This window comes from Thamnophis sirtalis, unplaced genomic scaffold (genome assembly GCF_051295495.1).
Source record: "Thamnophis sirtalis isolate CommonGarterSnake01/CBP01778 unplaced genomic scaffold, rThaSir2_p1.2 scaffold_4, whole genome shotgun sequence".
Lineage (NCBI taxonomy): Eukaryota > Metazoa > Chordata > Lepidosauria > Squamata > Natricidae > Thamnophis > Thamnophis sirtalis.
Window position 1 is genome coordinate 20,873,564 of NW_028261384.1, and position 22,349 is coordinate 20,895,912.

Sequence of the window (22,349 nt, forward strand, 5' to 3'; positions counted from 1 at the left end):
AACGCTTGATTAAAGTAATTTTAGAAATCAATTTATAGTCTCTACAAAATAGCTATAGAAACTATTGACCTCTCTTCCAAGTCACATGGCTGTTGAAATGAGATCTGTGATCTTAATTATAAAACCTTAATGTTCTGCGTATTATGAAAGGAAAAGGCATCTATTCTAGATATTTTTAAAAATAATGTTATGTTTTATGTATGACTTTCTCCGTTCTTTTTTCCTCAGTTATTGTAACTCTGTAGAACAATTCAGTCTTGAACATTTGGAAGAACATTAAAGGGTTACTATCCATACTTCCTGTGCAATTTCTTCTGATCTTGTTGAGCTGCAATTATTTTCTTGAGGTTAAACATTCCCAGGCTCCTGTAACCTTCTAGACTATTTACTCTGGCCAAGTTTGTCCCAGGTGAACATGTGGGCGATATTCTTGGTTTTATAGAAAAGGAAATCTCTTTCCGTTGTAAGATAGCTTTCCTTTGCAGTCCCAGAAGAAATCCTTTGTAAAAACAATAATGTAAAAAAAAAGCCTTTTCAAGTCAGATTCAGAAATAAAAATTAAAATAAATAGAAATAGCAGCTGATTAAAATTGCAAGTTTAGAATGCTGGAAATTATTTATATTGAGCATGCTTCTTTATGTAACAGTGTGTAATTGAGAAAATATCCATGTTTGTGATATGAAGTCACTTTTCTTTAGCTCTAGTCAACATTATTAGCTGCTATTTTGTGTGTGTGTGTGTGTGTGTAGAAAGCATGATAAGGGAGGAGTAGGAATTGAATCCCAGGATTTATCACTGTATTTCCAAATGAAATATATATGGATAACTTTAACATTTCAAATATAGATTTGCATGTTTCTGTTTCATTAAAAGGTTGGGCCTTCAAATAAAGCACTTCTTATCAGTGCTGGTGGCCCTTCTAATGAACTCCATATCAGATGTAGCAAACAAAAAGCAAAATGCTAGAACTGTATTCCATGAGGAGCAATGTCAGGATTGAGTAAACAGTTTCCAGATTGACTTTCTTAAGTCAAAGGTAATTGAGATTCTTGGAGTTATAGGCCATTGACAGACTACTGAGCTGTATTTGGACTTGTCAAAAGAAGGCAAGATGTTTCAGCAGAGAAAAATAAGTGGGTTGCACAAAGGAAAGGTGTCAATGTTTCAAAGCATTTATGATGCTTTAAGAAATTACAGGGAGATAAAGGATTTAATGAATAACATAAAGGGAAGGTAGAAAGTGTTCTAGATTTAACAAATGTAGCAACTTAGAGAAGCAACTAAGAACTAAGGAGAAAATTCCTGGCACTTAGAACAATAAAATCAGTGGAACAACTTGCCTCCAGAAGTTGTGAATGCTCCAACACTGGAAATTTTTAAGAAGATGTTGGATAACAATTTGTCTGAAATGGTGTAGGGGTTCCTGTCTAGGCAGGTACTAGAAGACCTCCAAGGTCCCTTCCAACTCTGTTATTCTATTCTATTTGTCTGTCTCACCATCAGCTTCTCTAGGCAATTTAAAACAGTAAAAATGGAGAAATGAAAAGAAGCACTAGCAGAAAAATTAAACATAAAATAAACAATAAAGATACAGCAATATGTGATTAAAAGATGGCTGGGGGGAACTGGGAATATGGCAGGGGAAGTGGTTTGCTTTCAGTCTAGTATCCACCACCAGTGTTGTACTTTCCATTCAGTCCCCAGGCAAATTGACAGAGCCAGGTCTTCAGGCTGTTGTGGAAGGACAGGAGGGTAGAGGCAAATTTTACCGTGGGGCATACGATTTTCCAAAGATTGGGTGCTAGGCCAGAGAAGACTCTTTGTCTGGATCTTGATAGCTGAAGTTCTTTGACAAGATCTGCAGTAGGCTCTCCCTTCCAGTACGAATGGGCTGACCTAGCAGGAAGAGATGGTTCCTCAGGTAATCTGGATCCATACTCCTAAAGCTTTTAAAGGTCATAACCAACACCTTGCACTCATAAGCAGATTGGCAGCCAGTGCTATTTGCAGAAGAGGGCTGTAACATAGGTCATTCTAGAGCAGCGGTGTCAAACTGGTTTTCTTTGAGGGCTGAATCAGCATTGTAGTTCTCTGCGGGCTGGCCAGGAGGCAGACCTGATGGATTTCCATGCAATGCCTCTTGCAACACTTTGCTGGCCAAAATGGTGCATTGGGGTGGGGACTATATACAACTTTAGAAAATTACCAAAATGAGGAAAAATATGAAATGTGATGTAAGAAAAAAATGGCCTCATAATGTTAACACTATATTTGTAGATAGTCTTGCTGATCATAGTTTTGAGTGAAACTGTGCTTTAAATCCATTTGCATTGACAGCTTTCTTTAGTTTGTCAATTGATAGTTTATTATGAAAAAAGTATTCCAATCCACATAATTAAACCTGAAAAAGTATACTGCAGTTACATTGCTTAAGACTAAGCAAATGTGGATGAATAATTCTTTGAAGTTGTTTCGTCTACAGTAGGCATAGGGAAATTTGCAGTAATAGAATAGATAAACTAAAAGCACAATTTTGAGAGGGAGGTATGATTTAGGACAGGCGTGTCAAACTGGTGGCCCGCACCAGTCACGCACAGGCTACGCCCACCCCAGTGCAAATGGGAAAACATCGCAAAACGTCATGTGATGGCAACATGACGTGAGTTTGACACCCGTGAATTAGGAAATCTATTTCTTGTAACAGTAAAATATACATTTAAGTTTTAATCAGAACAAGTATTTGAAAATCTAAAACTAAAGAAAAAACAAAGATTCTAGATAAAATGTTGCCCTTTAATAAATATTGCAAACTATATTTTAATATATAACTTATCATGCAAATACAGTTTACAGTTACTGAACATGTGTTTTTTAAAAAAACCTTTCAAATTTGAAAAGTGTTTTGCAGTCTAGCCTGCAGTTTTCTAAATGGCTATGGGCCAATCACTGTATCAGTGGTGGATTTCAAAAATTTTTGGAATCTACTCTGCGTGTGGCCTGCTTTGTGGGAGTGGCTTGCCGGCCATGTGATCAGGTGGGAGTGGCTTGCCGGCCATGTGACTGGGTGGAAGTTGCTTGGAGTCATGTGACTGGGTGGGAGTGGGCAAGACGATGTCACTGAATTCTTTGCCCCAATGGATGAACTACAATAAATTAAAATAAGTACAAAAACATAAAACAGCTACTTACAGGAAGAAGATGACTGTTCTTGCCAGTCTTCAATATCACTGACTCCAATGAATGGGCTGCACAAAGAAGAGACACAGAAATGAACTCTTTCATTCCCATCATTGGGATGAAACCAGCACACAAAACAATAAAGACAGCTACTTACAGAGGGAAGATTACTGCCTTGCTTGTCTTCTGCACCACCACCTCACTACCTTGCTCCAATAACCTGCACAAAGGAGAGAGACAGAAAGCAAGACTTTAATTGCATGCACTGCATTAGGATGAAACAAGCACACAAAATAATAGAAAAGGAAAATTACTGTCCTTTTTTGCGTCTTCTGCACCATCACCTCACCAAGAACAAAACCGGGTCACTTACCAGCAGGCAGCGTCAGCAGCTCTCTGATGCGATGGATCCGATACGATAGATGGATGCAGCAGGGAGCAGGCAGGCAGCAAGGCAGCAAGACAGGTAAACCTACCGGACTGAAGGGATAAGGGTTGTCGGTTAGCTAGGCATGCTGCCTGGCAGGCTTAGCCAGCCAGGCAAGGCTAGAGAGGGATGGCAGAGGGCTTTCGGCCGCATGGTGTACGCCAGCCCGTGGCTTTGGCTAGGGAAGGCCTGAAGGCCTTCCCTTGTGAAAACTAAGCCGCTGCCGCCGCTACCCACCCACTTTTGACCATGTGGCGTACACCAGCCCGTGGCTTTCGCTAGGGAAGGCCTGAACTTAGGCCTTCCCTTGTGAAAGCTAGGCTGCCACTGCCCACCTGCTTTTGGTGCGTGGCATATGCCAGCCTGCGGCTTTCACTGGGGAAGGCCTAAACTTAGGCCTTCCCTCACGAAAGCTAAGCCACCGCTGCCGCCCACCCGCTTTCGGCCATGCAGTGTACACCAGCTCGTGGCTTTCGCGAGCTGGTGTAAGCTAACTCCCCCCCCCCTCGCGCTTAGTTGCTTACCTTAGTTGCAAGCTGCTGGAAGGCGAAGCAAAGAGAGGACCGATCAGCAAGCTGTCAGCTGGGGAACAAGAAAGAGGGGAATGTTGGTGTTGGCGCCACGCTTTTAAATGGGTCGCCTCCAGCCTGCTCACTGATTGGCTCGACTCCGGCCAAACAGTGAGCGGCAGGCTGGGTTTAGTGCGGATGGGCGGGGGAGCAAGTGAGCTGCAACGGCGAGCAAGCAACAGGGCCGGGGCAGGAATTCCGGAAGTTACTTCCGGGTCCACCGGTCGAACCTCCTCTCACCGGATTGGTAAATTTCACCAACTGCAAACCCACCACTGCACTATAATAAATAAATAAATAAATAAATAATAAGAAAGATGGTTAATTGAAGGTAAGTTAATTTACTCAGACAAAATATTCTGTGAAATAGTTACAGGAACCTCAAATTGCTGCTACAGCTTTCCTAATCTGATTCTCTGTGTCCTCCCTAGATGTTGGGGATGCATCTGAGATCTAGGTGTCAAAGTCTTAATATCCCTAGAGAGCACCAGGTTAGAGAAAATAATGCCACAGTGGCTAATGTTATATAAGGATAAAATATGTAGGTGAAACAAATCTAAACACAGTTGAAGTTCAATATGACAGAAATGAGATAAGTAAGTACCACATTCAGTATCTCCCTCCAGCTTGATGAAAAAAACTTAATAAGAACAGAGCTTGAAGGGATCTTGGAGGTCTAGTCCAATCCCCTGCTCAAGCAGGACACCACTATTCTATGTTAGTTTTCGCATCAAACCCTTGAGCTTTGGCTGGTTCATTTTTACATTATTCCTTCAGGTAAATTTTCTTTCCAGTGTCTCAAAGATACTACAGTATTATTTTCTGTATTTAAAATTTGGTTCATGGTTGACATAGAGATGTGGTTGTAGATCTTTTTGCTTCAACTGGTCACTCAAATTTCTCTCTGTTGCCAGTGAAAATAGCTGAGTTAAATATTGTATTATTGGTGATTTTTTTTCAATACCCTTTTCATGGAAAGCCAAGATGCACTTCCCTTTTTCAGCTCAGTATAAAACCTGGCACAACTTATCAAGCTGTTCTGAGATACTAGGAAGCTAGGAAACTGAAGCCTCACATGAAGTCAAGAACTCTGGAGAAAAGGGTCAGTATCATTTTAATAAACCTGTTTTGTAAAAAAGTGTAAAATAAGTGTAAAGTGCCATCAATACAACATGTCATTAATATACATATATGTAATAATATTAATATAGGCTTTTAGAAATAAAATTTGAAACTATTTGGGATCTCTTGATTGCTGGATATAACATTACAATTTGTTTTTATTAGTTGTTCAAAAGGCAATTCAGAGAGGGACCTGAAAAATCAAATTTGTATGTAGCAGGCTTTAGGAAACAGAAGTTCAACTTCAATTAACCAAATGAATGTATTTCATAGCACCAACTCACACTCTGTGGAAACCCCTGCTGCCTTTCTTGTTATTAACATAAATGCAGGTGCAAATAGCATTTATGTATGTTGATAGGAAGCAGTTGGAGGCATTTCACCGTGGGATGCAACACTTTCGTATTACTTTCATCTGTTCAAATAATGTATTCATGCTTAGTGACATGAGCATAAGGAAAGAAACATCTGCCCCAGAGACCATTTCAATAAAGCAGATGCTTAAATCTTTATTTATGCAGATGTTTTGTGTGATGAACTGAGTGAAAATAAAAGCAGGAAAAATTGATAAAGACTTCTTGTGTGTTAAGGAAACCAAAATAACAAAAATGTCAATAATATATATATTTCATTTGCAGGTATATAATTTAAGAAGAATTGAAATCAAAATACATTTAATAGTACACCAGCTAACCAGGGACAGTGATTTTGACTTGACCTTTTGGAGTGACTATAAATATAAAGCTACAAGTTTGGTTTAAAACTTCAGTCATAGTTTAGGAAAGTATTAAAAGGATTGCTATTTACAATGATGATAGCAGATACATTTGGCTTTGCCATGCTATACTCATACAGATAACTATAGAAAGGTACTTTATAGAATGATCAGATCATTCATATTTTCAATGTTTAGTACAACTTACCTAGAAAAATCTCTTTTGAATATTAACATGCAGATTTTTCAAGGCATCAGCCATACTACAAAACTATTGCTTGGAGCAATAACAGAACTAAAGTTGATTTCATTTACATTTAAACATAATTGTAATTAAAAAAACCTCCACTGATGTATTTAATGTTATTTTTCTATCACATTAAAACTACAACTTTGTAATTGTTGATGGTCTTTGGGAGATATGGTTAAGATTGCATATGAAATGACAGCTGATACATTTATGCTCTTAAATTGGGCAAAGGCATTTCATGTCTCCTTTAAAGTTGCATTTGCCAGCAATGTATCTTAGAAGTCTTAGCAAGCAGTTTCAGCCTCACTGCATATGGATAGGTTTGAATGGTGGATTTTAAAATTGACATTCCACATGGCTGTTGTAATAAATCTAACAGAGGGATACACAATGGCTTTTTAAGGTGATTGGTCACTCTTTTCAATAATATGCCAGCAACCACATTTCAACAAGTGGATTGAGCCAAAAGCAGAACAATAACTATAGTAAGTTTAATTTAAATTAGAACTAAAGTAAATTATAATACAATTATTTTATTTAAAAACAGTTTGGCAACAACTTCTGGAGACTTTCTGAAGGCCATACTTGGTGGGAATGTAGAACCCTAAAGCTCTGTATACCAAACTGTTCTAAATCAATATAGAGAATATTTTAAAATTATTTTATTATAGAAAACTAAAAAGAAACAGTGTACATATATACAAGAATATTGGGAATCTAACTACAAAAGAATTAAAATTAAAAGAAGGATATCCTTTAAGATTATAGTAGAAAACTTCCTTCTCTACATTGCTAAAAATTTCTCATTACTTTTTTGAAAGAGAAAATCCCAGACAAAAACGCCATTAATAAACAATTGCTGAAAATCTGTTACAGATTTATCCATGCAATATTGTATTCTTTTAGCCAGATACCATATCTGAAAGACCCAGATGCCATGTCTTGATGGGTTGATAAATTTAAATATTGGAAATGTAGCCAAGAAAAAATTATTTGAGCTAAATTCATATTAATAAGTCTGAGTTTCACCATTAAATAGGACATTAATAGGACATTTCTTACAGCAAGTAGACCTAACCTCTAGTGTAAGGAGCAGGTAAATTAAACAATGCAAGCAGTACATGCTAATTAAAACTCTGATCCATATGTCATCCTCCAGGAGTAGCTCCCAGCACCTCTGGCTTTTTTTACATTTTCTGGAATGGAACGGTTTATTGAAGTAATATAGCCAATGGCCAATACAAAACAACCACACACAAACAAATCATGCAAATCAAGTTCATGTATAGTGTTACTTTGTTATTTATTTTTCTTTACAGAGCTTCTGAATCTAAATGGTAGATGAATGTGGATGGAAAGACTACTTGAGTATTAAGATGGACTTGTGATTAAATGGACCAATGGTCTGATTGTGTATAATGACATCTTTATGTTCATAGAGAAATCCTTCAAATAGTAAGTAAATTCCTCAAATATTTAAAGGGTTGTATGTGTATGCTGGATCTTTTAAGCTGAATTACTGTAATCAAAGATGGACTATACAGTGTAAGCATTGGTTTTGCATTACAGTGCTGTATAATATCTATGTATTTTTATCCATGTAGTGTGTCTATAGCAGTGTTGGTGAACTATTTTGGCACTGATTGCCAAAACGCGAGTGTGGGCATGGGTGTGCCAGAAACCAGAAGAACAGCTGCCCGGTGGGCATGTGCGTGGACATTTGCCAGCTGGTCTTCATGCACACACACATGTCAGAAAGTGGAAGACAATTGGCCAGTCGCATGAACGTGCCGGAAACCAAAATATCATCTTCCCAGCACACTGGGTAGCTACGCCTCTGGTTTCTGGCGCGCCCGTGTATGTGAAGACCAGCTGGCTGGCATGCCGGAACCTGGAAATGCAGTGGGCAATGGCTCGCATGCCTGGAGAGATGGCTCTATGTGCCATTTCCGCCATGCATGCCATAGGTTCACCATCACAGGCCTATAGTAGTATTATTTGTCCTTATTTTCTTTATTCTACCCTTTTATTGCGATGATGTTGATAATGATAATGATTCTGTTGCTTTGCATATACATTGAATGCTTCTATACCAGAGACAAATTCATTTTGTTTTTAATCCTATTTGATCAATAAAGTTCAGTTCAATTCAATTCAGTCAGGTACAGGTTTAATCTCATTTGGTTTGAGCAAGTTACTTGCAGTTGTAAGTGTATTCCTGAGTTTATGTACAACTTTTTAATCAAAGCAGGTTTTCTATTTCATATTCATGAGATATGTCCATTTGATCTTTAAAAAAAATGTTATCCTTTTAAAATTCTGTCTTAATATTTCATTCTCCTCCGATACATAATCAGCATAATCTTTCCAGTATGGTGGAAAGAGGATGCTCATTACCATTTTATATTATGTATTATCAGCTCTTTTAATAGACTCAAAGTATTCATATTAATTCAAAGAGGACATTTACATCTACTTTACAAAGATAACCTGCTGTGAATGGCAATAAACATCTCCCTCTGCTATATAGTGCAATTTGAACCAACATTGTTTTACAATTGCTTCATAATAGAGGATGAATCAAATGCCTTGATATTATTTGTATCATGCTGCAACAAAAATGTTTTCTTTTCCAAGGTTTCCAGATTTTTGAAGAGCAATAGACATAAATCTACTTACATTTCATTCTACTTGGAAAGTTTAAAAGCTGAAAAAATCTTCTCAGCAGAGTCTTCTCAGTGATGGCTTTAACTCTGGTGAATTTATATTAAATAGACTTTATTCAAACACAAATATATGGATAATGCAAAAAAGAAAGCAAAATACATTGAAATACATTTTAGAATGTATTTGGGAAGGTTTTATATCGATGGGGAAAGCTGAACACGTAACAACCACATGAATGACTTAACAACTATAGTGGCGCAGTATAATACTGCATAAATATTCCAATTTCATTCTGATTTAGCGTGTTTCCCTGAAAATATGACATGTCCTGATAATAAGGCCATGCCATATTTTTCTGGTGGGCAAAAATATAAGCCCTCCCCCATAAATAAGCCCCCTGGACAACCCCCCCACCTCCGGCCAGGCAGAGGGCTGCTCACTAACCTATCGGTATCCCGAAGGTGCCAAGCCGCGGGAACTGGAGGGGGGAGGCAAAGGTGATCGCGTTGCTTGGCGCCTTCGGGATACTGCTAGGTTGGTTAGCAGTGCTGTGCCCAGCTGAAGAGGGGGGTTGCCAGGTGGCTGCTCTCTTGTGAGCGGGCTCCCAAAGAGCCGGGCACAGTCTCATGGGTGAATGACTGTGTCATGCACTGTCGCAGCAGCACAACACAGCAGCCATGAAGCTCATGAGCAGCCACCCGGCAAACCCCCTTTCCAGCTGGGCACAGCGCCATTCACTGACCTAGGGGTATCGCCAAGCTGTGTGAGCGCCTATTCACCGCCGCCTGACTTGCGTGGCTTGGCGCCTTTGAAATGCCAGTGAATGGCGCTCTGCATTGCTGGAGAGGGGGGTTGCACGAGCGGCTGTTCCGCTCTCACCTGTGCGCCTCCCAGTGTCATGATGCCCTGGCCCAGCTCTCTCTGCAGAGCCAGGGCACCTCTGCTGCCGCCGTCGCCACATTGCTTTTGTGGCGGCTTCCAAACCGAGTCTTCCGGCAGTGGCCGCTCTGGATGTATGCTCTATGGTTGTGGGCCAGCTGCCAGCAGAACATACAACCATAGAGCGTATGCCAAGAGCAGCCACTGCCGGAAGACTTGGTTTGGAAGCTGCCGCAAAAGCCCTGCTGCATGAGAGAGCTGGGCCAGGGCATCGTGAAGCTGGGAGGCGCGCAGGCGAGAGCGGAACAGCCACTCGCGCAACCCCCTATCCAGCTGTGCAGAGCGCCATTCACTGGCATTTCAAAGGCGCCAAGCCATGAGAGCCGGGCAGCAACGAATAAGCACTCATGCGGCTTGGCGATACCCTAGGTCAGTGAATGGCACTGTGCCAGGCTGGGAAGGGGGTTTGCTGGGTGGCTGCTCGTGAGCGTGGTTGCTTCACAGCTGCTGTGTTGTGCTGCTGCGACAGTGCAATATAGTCATTTGCCCATGAGACTGTGCCCAGCTCTTTGGGACCCTGCTTGTAAGAGAGCAGCCACCTGGCAACCCAAAACAATAAACTCTCCCCTCATAATAAGGGCCAAGCCATATTTTGTAGGTAAAAAGAAAATAAGACCTTGTCTTATTTTCTGGAAAACATGGTACTTCATGATGATTGTGATGTAGTTTACAGCTCAAAAACTCATGCAAACATTTGAAATTCATGTAGAGTACACATAATCCTTAACTTGCAACCATAATTGGAATGAGAATTTCTGGTGTCAATGAAGGCAGTTGTTAAGTGAGTTACATCTTATTTTATGAATTTTTGGTTATTAAACAAGCCACAACAGTTGTTAAGTCAGTCATCTAGTCATTAAGTGAATTCAACTCATTGATTTGCGAACTGAGAAGGTCACAAATGGAGATTACATAACCACAAAATGCTAGTTGCCAAGCACCTGTATTTTGATCATGTGAATGGGAATGCAATGGTTGTAAATGTGAGGATTGGTTGCATGTCACTTTTTTCAGTGACATTATAACTTTGGATGGTCACTAAATGAATGATTTTAAGTTTGTTTGTTTGTTTGTTTGTTTGTTTGTTTATTTATTTATTTATTTATTTATTTATTTATTTATTTATTAGACTTATATACCGCTTCATAGGGCTTTCAGCCCTCTCTAAGCGGTTTACAATTTTTTTTAGCAAATTGAGTCAGCAACTTGCCCACACAGTCCGGGTCCTCATTTCACCCACCTCGGAAGGATGGAAGGCTGAGTCGACCTTGAGCCGGTGAGATTTGAACCGCTGAACTGCAGATCACAGTCAGCTAAAGTGGCCTGCAGTACTGCAAGTTGAGAACTAGCTGTACCTGATTAACCTGGTACTTGGTAGAATTTATAGCTAAGTAAACATACTGCACACATGTATATAGTGTGAGCAAAGCAAAATCATTAAGAATATCCAGAAATCTTTCCCTCTTCTGCCATGCCACAATAACAAAAATGCAAATGGATAACATTTGGAAGAAGAGTGCTCTCCCTTCCTCTCTCTTTGCAGGCCTCGCAGTTCAATATTTGTGGATGTGTTTTATTTTTAAAAGGAAATAATGGGAAAATTTTCAGTTGCTATACCTATGAGCAGACTGAAAGTAGTTAGCATATTCAGTCTATCATACAATTCTTCTGTCTCCACCAATCAGGGCTCCCTCAGTGGGCAATACAAAAAAAAACATCCAGAATAGATTCTGGATGCCAAGAAATGAAAAGCTCAGATAAATTGGTGTTATTGTGCGAAGTGTTAAAATCTGGGAAAAGCTTCCTTAGGTCACGCTAAACAAATGGGGCTATCTGATAGCTTCTACCCTTTGCAATTGTGGAGACATGCAGACTACAACACATATGTATACTTGCTCTTTGTGTCCTGATCAATGTACACTTGACCTTATGGCAGCATAACAATGTAATTAAAGTTGCTAGTTTCTGAGCAAGATCTGTTTAATTTGTAGATATTTTAATCTTGTATTTTATAGTTTAAATTTTTGTCATGTAGTGTATCTTGTTTTAAGCGTATTTCTGACATGAATAAACAAACAGCATTTGTGACTTGGTCAGTGATATTGATCAGTTTGGGTCTAGAAATTCAAATTTTGTTTCCTGTGTAGTAAAAGTAAGAAATAGCTGGAATTAACTTCTTTTAGTTTATTGGCTTTGGTTTAGGTAAATTGGAAAAAATGGACTAAATTGGAAAATGCCACATATGGGCATCAGGAATGATACTGATAGGGAGCAAGATCTGAGAAAAATGGGAAATGAGCAGCAATTGAGGTATGAGGGAATTCTGAGAAATGTAGGGCTAAATAGATAATATATGTTGCACTGCAGTGAAAGGTGGAAAACTACAACTTGGTGCTGCTTGTTATTTGGGTAAACTTTTAATGTAATGAACATTCAACAAGAGTTTGGAACATGATGAGGCTCAGAAACTTCCTGGTTCCTTTTCTCCATATTAGATAGAAATATTAGCATTGGTTAAATTATATTCAAGATTGAAATAATGGCATAAATTATCCTGTAAGTTTTCTAATATAATTGTGCAGTGTTGTGACATCCTGTTTATTTTGTACTCTTAACTGAATGGCTTTACCTGGAGTCTAATTCAGGAAGGAGTAAGAATAAACAGCAAATGAAAAAGAATTCTGAACAAAACTGAGAACAGCAAGCAAATTTAGCATGTTGGTAGGTTTTCAGAGCTAAACAATTGGATGCCTTCCAAATGTTTTAGGCTACATTTCTTCCTGTTGGTGATATTGCCTAGGACAAATAACAGCTAAAGTTCAGTTGCTGTCACATTATTATAAGCTACTGCTTGGAAATCATTGTGGAAACCTCAATACAACATCATTAGTATTTGTCCTTCTCAAGTGAGGTTGATCAAATTATTTAGTCTAGCTTCATGAACATTAATATGCAGCATTAAATAACTTTGATTCATTCTTCTCTGCCTGAACCCTACAAATGTCTTTCTTATCCCTACCTTCTTTTACTTTCTTTTTATTGTATCTGTTTGTTTACATTTGGGTACATATATTTTGTAGTAATAATATGAACAGATAATAAAAGCTCCTACATTAAAAAAGGATTGTTCAATTTAGTACTGATTGTTAGCATTAACTTGGAATATATTTTTCAAATATATTTTAGAGCAGTGGCCATTGGGGGCATCAGGAGCCAGTTCCATGGAGGGTGATTTTTCTGTAAAACGGGGGGTAGAGTTTCATGTTTTGCCTGAATCTTGCACATGGATGCTTGGGATTTCACTCATCTATGTTCCTAGTGGGCCATGGATCAGTGCTGGCATGTGGCCTGGGGATCCCTGTTTTAGAGCAATCATTGGGTCCTATCCAACAAGATGCAGTTTAGTGAGGTCTTCACTTAGGCAGGAACAAAACAAATGCATAGAAATAGGAGGTATGTGACTCAACAGTAATAACTCTGAGAGAGATCTAAGTGTCCTAGTGAACGACTACTTAAGTATGAGCCAGTACAGAGAAAAGCAATAAAGATGGTAAGGGGCTTCTAAAACATATGATGAATGATTGAGGAATTATTTATATGTCTAGCCTAGGATTAAGGAGGACATGATAATTATCTTTCACTACTTGTGGGAGTTATCTCAGAGAAGAGGGGATTGACTTATTCTCCAAAGCACCAGAGGATAGGAAATGAAATAATTTGGAAATTTGTAAAAAGGGATTCAACCTAGAAGTAAGGAGAAATTTTCTGATAGTCTGATAGTTAATCTGATAATTAATTAATGGAACAACTTGCTCCCAGAGTTGTGGGTGCTTCATCATTGCTGGATTAAAAAAATAAACTGGACAACCATTTGACCAGGGAGTGTAAGGTCTCCTACCTTAAGCAAGGGATTGGATTAGAAGATCTCTGAGATCCCTTCCAGCCCTATGAATCTATGTTCCTCAATATGGGTGTCCTTCTAATGCATGAACTTGAAGAATACTGAATGGACAAGATGGAATACATCTTAAGTTAGGGAAGGATGTTTTAGCTGATTAAATCTGGTTATATTATTCATAAAGTTTCAAATTGTTCCAGAAAACTCTTATTGCTTCTCCTCAATTTAAACATTTTAGAAGAATAAGTATAAGTCTCTCTCTACAATGTATATTTCTCTTATCTTTCATATTTATGACTCTATTACAGTAATACATCAAAAAGACAAAATCGAAGTATAAATTATCTTTAGGTTAAATAATGAGTTCCATAGTTTCTGATAAGAGTTGTTAAAAGTTAGAGAGGATCACAATGTACGGCTTTCTTACGTTTCTTCTTTCAGAAAGTCAAGCCAAGCAAGTACTTAGTTTAATTTTTTTCTTGATTTGTTTTAATTTACTGCTTTTTTGGCATGAGCTGCAATATATCGATTGCCAGCACAGCAGATTTATTTTTTTCATTTCCCCTTAGAAAGTTAATATTTTATGGAAGCACTTCTATTGGCCTTAGGGTTGATTGATATTTTTCAGAGCCTAAATTTGTAGATAGATTTTACATAGCCATATCAGTGATGACATATTGTTTGTACAGCAATCCTTTTAATTTCCATTAATTTAAACACTGTTAAAGGTAAACTATATGTTGAATATAAATGTACTTAGACCCACTGTTTCATTTTTGTTTTAAGAGCAGAGAAGTCACATTGAGAAATAGGATGTGTAAGTCTGCTCTGGACTTGAGTGTAAATCTGTGCAATATTCCTTGCATGCATATTTAAATTTCATAAGCGTCCTTGTTGGGAGAAATCTGCTTTGAAACCTCTTTGGTAGAGAATATGCACAAGAACATTTTATATTCGAGAAACAATAAAGAATTAAACTTCTTTCAGTTCTGCTTTGCATCTCTGTACAAAATTCTCTCTCTTGAGAAGGCTTTTCATTTGTAAATATCAAAACTGGATTTTAGTTACAAATTGAATCTTAGCTACCTAACCTTTTTTTAGTTATCCTGATTTGGATTTGAGTTGAAGGGCCAAATAATGTATGTATATTCTAGAATTTATCTATTATTCTAATACCTACATTCTAATACATACATAGTATCGTGTTCCATGACCACCTAACCTGATTCTTTTGCATTCCAAATTCCACCTCATGTTTCTAACCATTTGTAGAATCCATCCCATGTAGCATAGTATTCTGTATCCCCTTTATCTTTTATATTTAGCGTTAGTATGTCCATTTCCACACAGACTAGTATCTTCATTATTGTCTCCTCCTCTGAAGGGGTATTTTCGCTCTTCTACTGCTGTGCATACACAATTTTTGCTGCGGTCAAGATGTGTCATATTAGACACATTGTCCTTTATCATAACCATCTGATATAATACCTAATAAAAATAATTCTGGCTTAAACACTAAAAGTTGTCTGGTCATTTTTTCTAACCACATATGAATTTGAAACCAAAATTTCCTTGCCTTTATACAGGTCCACCGTTTGGGGACATATTGCAAAACATTTTGGCCTATTTTGCCAGGGGCAGATGCTACCTATAGAACATTTTAAAAAGATTTTACTTATAAGATCTAGCCATTGTAAATTTCGGATTTCTTTCCCAAAGCTTTTGCCATTTATCCAAGTCTATATTATATCTAAAACTTTTAGCCCATACTATCATCGTCTTTTTAATTTATTCTTCTTCCATTTCATAATTTAATTGTATAGTATCTTATCAGGGACTCAGTGGCTAAGATGCTGAGCTTACAGCTTGGCAGTTCGAATCCCTAGTGCTACATAACAGAGTGAGCTCCCATTACTTGTCCCAGTTTCTGCCAACCTAGCAATTCAAAAGCATGTAAAAATGCAAGTAGAAAAATAGAGACCACTTTGGTGGGAAGGCAACAACGTTCTGTGTGCGTTCGCTGTTTAGTCATGCCGGCCACATGACCACAGAGATTTCTTTGGACAGTGCTTTGAAACGGAGATGGACACCGCTCCCTAGAGTCAGGAACGACTAGAACATATGTGCCAGGGAAATCTTTACCTTTACTTATCTTTATCAATTTGTCATCTGTCCCCACTAATATCTTGTCCAATGTTGTTAGTTCTCTATAAAAACTCCAGGTTTTCACAACTTTCACATATCACGATTGTATCTGCAGGTGTGGCCACACTCTAATTCCACCCCTTGGTCTTTTAGTTATAATAAGGTTTTCAATTCACCATTCTCATTTAATATATTCTTATAAGAAACATCTCCCCATATTTATAAGATTTGGCTGTATCAATGCTTCTAAGATGGGCAACCAGACTAATATTTCCCTATAGTTTTATTGTTTAATTTTGTCAATCACTAATTACAATGTGTTTCTTACATAATATCTTTGGAAATATCGATGTGCCGTATTTCTCCCATACCAGAGAAACGCATGCCAGCCTAGTTGAAGGTCATGACGCTCCAATAATAATAGTTTTCTATTCCTCAAAATGATTCACCCTTTCACCCACGTGAGTGTAGCTGCTTGGTAACCAAAACCTTCTTTTCCTTTTGACTCTTGCAGTAGTTTCACTTTTATTCTTGTTTTTTTCCCCTTGCCAAATGAATTTCAACATTATTTTATTCAATTCCACAAAATGTTTTTTCTCTAGTTTTATTGGTATTGGTGGGGGGGAAGTATCTTCGGCATTATGTTCATCTTTATTGCAGCTATTCTACCCATCATGGAAAGTTGCAAGCTTTTCCATCTCTCCATATCCAATTTAATTTGATGCATTAATTTTGTATAGTTATTCTCTTTGGTTGTTATACATCTTACTGTTAGATAGATTCCTAAGTATTTCACTTTTTTCACTATCTGGATATTCATTTTTTAAATTAATTCATCCCTCTGTTTATTTGTAAGATTTTTAACTATCATTTTGGTTTTTTCCTTATTTATTTTTAGTTCAGCAACCTCTCCATATTCCTCTGATTTCTCTATGAGTTGCGGGCCTGATTCTAATGGTTCCTCTAAGATGAAAAGTAAATCGGCTGCAAATGCTTGTAATTTGTACTTTTCTCTTTTGATTTCCATTCCTTTGATTTGCTCATCTTGTCTGATGTTTCTGGTTAGTATTTCCAGTGTTAAGATAAATAACAATGGAGATAATGGGCAGCCTTGCCTTGTACCTTTTTGAATTGAAACATTTTCAGTCACCTCAACATCACAATCACTTTGGCTTGCTTCCTTTGTGTGTATTGAGAGGATGATTCTTTTTATCTAGTAAGAAATCTATCAATGGCTCCAGAGCACATAAAATTTAATCAAATCAGTGTCTCTAAGCAAAGCATTCGATTTTGCCATTTCAGCAAGCTCCATTAATTTCAAAGTCTATTCTTCTATTGTGAGTATATATTCTTCTTTCATCTTCAGACATAAAATATCTTGTTATGATTTTGGTAGCATAATTAGTCAGGCACCATAAATTTAAATAACAAGAAAATAGATGATTTAATGTCTTTATGAACATATATTAAATGATCATACGTGGAATTGTATACATATTCGGTTTGCCCTATTATAAAAGAAAAATTTGAAATTTTTTAAAAAGTGTAGAAGAGAACCATCAACAATATCAAAAGACTTAATGCCATTGGGATTCTCCCATGACAAAAAATAATAAAGTTATAATTTTTAACTTTTTAAACAGAGTAATGATGAAAGATCTAAGGAAATATATAAAATTATGTAAGGTATAAGAAAGTAGACACAAACGTTCCTTTCCTAATTTTAGACAATATTACAACCCATCATGGCTAATCAAGCTGAAAAAGGGATGAGAGAAATAGGTTCGAATGGAAGAATTTAAAGACATGATTCATGGCCTTTAAAAATGTTTGCTTTGCTATAGAAAAGACAAAACAATACATATTTTAAAATAATATAAATCTAAAATTGTAATATCAGGGTGTATTGTTAACCACATCCATTATGCATTCTGGAGTAGTATTTTATACTTTAAGCAAGAACAGGATCCAACTTGTAAATAGCATAGAGAGATACTGCAGGTATTTGAAATTAAGCCCACTCAGATGGGACATGGTTTGTGTTTGTTGTTATTTATTTTTTATTTGCATCTATTTTTTATTTTATCTGATGAAGTTAAGGTGTAAAACTTCAAAAAAATCCAAAACAGGGCAAAAAAAGAACAAAACAATCAAGACATTAAAAAAGAACAAGTTACATAAACACATACATATAATATAATACACATATAATATCCCTCTAAGTCAATACTAATTAATACATTACTATGTCATTGATTCCCACCCCTTGCGAAATAGGCACCTCACCAAACTTTTAAACTGATACATCTATTTGTAAGTTATTGACCTATCTTCTACATATGACAAAATAGTTAAAAGGAAGAATAATAATACTAAAACAAAACAAAATTAAAGTTTCAAAATTCTGTTAACCAACTCTTACTGTAATCACTCATAAAATATTTACTATGGAATCATATTTATCCCAGATCATCCTAAAAGTTAAAAATAGTTCTGATAGTTTAGATCAAATCCAACAAAAACTCAGGTATGTGCTTTCCATTTTCATAATAAGCATGTTGCTAGAAAGCTGCAAATTATATGAAAAGGGATGTTATTGGAACATTGCCATAGCCCTAAATATTTAGGGGTCACTTTAGATAGGACCCTAATATATAAGAAGCACTCTACCAACATTAAACTGAAGGTTAGTGGATGAAATAACATTAAAGATTGTATCTTGATCAATGTACACTTGAGGACATTATAGTAGCATGAGAGAACACAGTTAACACTGCTGGATTCTGGTCAATATTTGTTTAATTTGTACATATTTTAATCTTGTATTTAATATTTTAAATTTTATGTCATGTAGGATGCCTTGTTTTAATTGTGATGCAAACAATTGTGATGCTTGTAAACAAACAAGCAAGTACTATAGTACTATAGTAGCAAGTAAGCCAAATTGTATTAAAACACTGGTTATGCAATCAGTTTCATAAAGTAACTACATTGGACAGCTTCAGATAAACAATAGCATTCATAAGAAATGGATCATTACATTTGTTAGCCTTTCCAGGTAAACTAGAAAGGAAGTATAATCAGATAAACACATTCTTCTTTATTGTAAAGCTACATTAACCAATCTGCAAGAGTATTTTTCATACCATCACTTTTACAGCTCAATAACTTAGGACCCGTTCCTCCTGAGCTTCTCGTAACATCCACTGTGCAGCTCCGGACTATGCTTCTGTCATCTGACCATTCCCTATAGGCAAAATCTCTTTGCCAGGTCTCAGACCAGAAGTTGCTGATTCTTGGAGGGTTCTTTTAAGCTTTAATTAAATTTCAGTTTGACCAAAGAACCAAGTCCAAATCTGGCTTCTAAAATATTTTATGAATGGTTTCTTTGCTGAATTTGATGCACTGTATCATTGAATGACTGAAGATCTCTTTATTCAAAGAAGCAGTAATTCTTCAATATTGACAGAAGCGACAGTGCTAAAGGATAAGTGGAATTTATCTTTACTGAGTAGTTATGACCTGAAATCAAGCGCTCTGCCAACAACTTCTTCTGGGTGCTAGTTGCTTTCCAATCTGTCATAATGTACTGTTCAAATAAATCTTCATCTACTTCTCAGCCAATCAGGATTTGGCTGAATTCTGAATTTCACCTGACCACTTTTTCCTATCTGCCAACATATTTTGTTTCTAAGTGCAAATCAGAACTCATTGCCAGTAAATCTGCTTTCATACCTTTAAGTCATATTGTCACCTACTATGTGTTCTGCCAAACTAATCAATGTAGAAGAAGGTATGCTTTAAAATATAGACAAGGTCTAGAAGGCTGTTGCTCTTTGGCATATTTAAGAAGATTAATAGCATATCTGTAGGGCTTCAGGGCTGATCAACTTGTTTTCTGTCTAACATGATAAATGGAAAGTAAGAAAGAAGTATGCCAGGAGAGCCTCAAGAAAAAGTTTTGGGTTCTATGAATTTCAAGATACTTCACGTGTCATGGCTAAGCCAAGATAATTTTCTGTCTGAAGAATATACAGAGTCTCTGGCACTCTCATTTCATGTGCACTAGCAAATTTAATTGGTTCTTTTTAAGTGATCCCATCCCCAATATAGGTGAACCCGAGAAGAACAAACAAGAGTCATTTATAACATACAGTGTAAGGACTGCTACAACCACTATGTAGGACAAACAGGCAGATGACAGGCAAAATGCATCCACAAACACCAATTAGCCATCAGAAGACATGATGAAAATCCTATAATTTCACAACATAAATACAGATTTAATAATAGTTTCAATTGGAAAAATGTGACCATTCTAGACCAAGCCATTTCCAAAAACACCAGGGAATTTCTAAAAACCTGGCACTCTGACAAATCAGCTATCAATAGACACATAGATATTAACAACATCTATAGACTATAGACTATAGAACATATATAGACTATAGAGCCTGCCAACCTAGCAGTTTGAAAGCATGTAAAAATTCAAGTAGAAAAATAGGGACCATCTTTGGTGGGAAGGTAACAGTGTTTCGTGTGCCTTCGGCATTTAGTCATGCTAGCCACATGACCACAGAAACGTCTTCGAACAGCGCTGGCTCTTCGGCTTTAAAATGGAGATAAGCACCACCCCCTAGAGTCAGGAACAAATAGCATATATATGCGAGGGGAACCTTAACTTTACCTGTAAACTATGCAAAAAAGACTATCACCCAGCCCAAAAAGGAGCAAAAAGACCCAAGCATCTCTCTACCAGCAATCAATACATGATCAGCATAAATTAACAATGCTGTTAAACAGGTTAACATCAGACCACCATTCAAGTAAACAATACTCCAATCAAGAAAGTGCCAAAGAAGCCAACAGCAAATAGCCCAACCAAAGAATTACTAAGACCGCCCCCACCAACACTGACAGGCATGCCACCAGAATATAAAGTGACAGTAAACACCACTCCTCACTAGCACTGATGATGTTACCTAGTTTGGGTAATAAAATGTCTGCCAGAAAACAAGCAAGCTCAGAGAGCACCAAGAACCTCTCATGTCAACCCTGAGCTACAAATATTCTCCATTATTCGTACAATTTATTATGTATACTTTTTAACTGGCAAGTAACTGTCATGAAACCATTCCACCAGGTGATGTGAAGATTAGTTATGTCCTTTCAGCTGCAATTGTTGTTTTTTTTTGTCTATATGGGAGATAATTACTATCATTTTAAGTTGAGATTACTGATTTGCTTTACAACTAATGAGACACAGGGTCTGAAGTGTTTGTTAATATATAATAAAACTTCTGACTTATTAATTGAGTAAAAGAAGTATGTAATTATGTTACTATGAGAGACATTCTTGAATACATTCTTGTATTAATACAAGAGGTGAATGGCTGACCACAGAGTCTTTCTCGATTATGATATGAGGAAAAACAGTATTTCCTTAGGAATCCTAAGATGCTATCCATGACATGACTAATTATTTTATAAATAATGCTCTTTGTTTTTTTAAAAGCAGTTTGATAGTAATGCTTGTTTATATACCTTGTAGTAAGATGTGTGGCAAGCAAATTAAATAAATATAGTATGTTGAAGTTTCTTGTAGTTAGGACACATTTTAACAAATACTCAAAAACGTGGTTCTTTCTCAGTTATTCATACTTTATGTATCAAAGCATATATTAAAAACTATGGCAGCAACACAAAAGTTTTGAAATTTAATGTTCATATTATGCTTGCTGTCCTCTCTGTACCTAGTTTTTAAAACAAAAAACAAACAACATGTCTTCTGTTTTGTAGAGACGCTGCTGGGTCCAGTAGCAAAGATTTTGTTTGCTAGTTTTTTAAAAAAAAGCTAAAAATAACCCCTAACTATGCTAAGATGTCCATATTTTAAATTCTTTATATCTCTAGATATTTAATTTGTTTTAAAGATATCTATTTGTCCTGAACTGAGGCGAATATAGCATGTGCTTAATGTTATTCTACTTATGGGGAAAATTGCATTAAATTCAACAAAGGAATTGAACAATTCAGCATCAAAATCATTGGTCCCAGGAATCTTGGTTCATTGGCATGAATAATTGATTTTTACAGCTCCAATATTATAGTACTGAATTAGATTGTACAGCAATACTTGCATAAGAATCCAATTTAATAAATAAGAAAGGCCTCTATCTTTAAATAAAGAATCCTTTACATATATAGCCTTTCGGGACTATAATTTTTTAAAGGACAAGGCAAGGAAAAGGTGTTTATCCAATCCCTTGAAGAACTGCTGTCTGGGCCTACAGGAAGGGAAGGGAAGGGAAGGGAAGGGAAGGGAAGGGAAGGAAAGGAAAGGAAAGGAAAGGAAAGGAAAGGAAAGGAAAGGAAAGGGAGGAAGACATTTGTCTCAATAGCAGAAGTTTTGCATCAGCAGTAAAAGCTCCTCAATGGT

The 22,349-nt window shown here is 36.9% G+C and overlaps 1 long non-coding RNA gene across 1 annotated transcript in view; it reads left to right on the top strand.

Annotated features, from left to right (window-relative positions):
• Positions 1-255: 255 nt before the first annotated feature.
• The window catches only part of LOC148045780 (uncharacterized), an 82,486-nt gene continuing 60,392 nt past the window's right edge, over positions 256-22,349 (top strand). The window contains exons 1-3 of the long non-coding RNA XR_015696322.1: positions 256-3,644; positions 5,178-5,276; positions 7,581-7,716. This is a non-coding gene — a long non-coding RNA (uncharacterized LOC148045780). The remainder of the gene's footprint in view (positions 3,645-5,177; positions 5,277-7,580; positions 7,717-22,349) is intronic.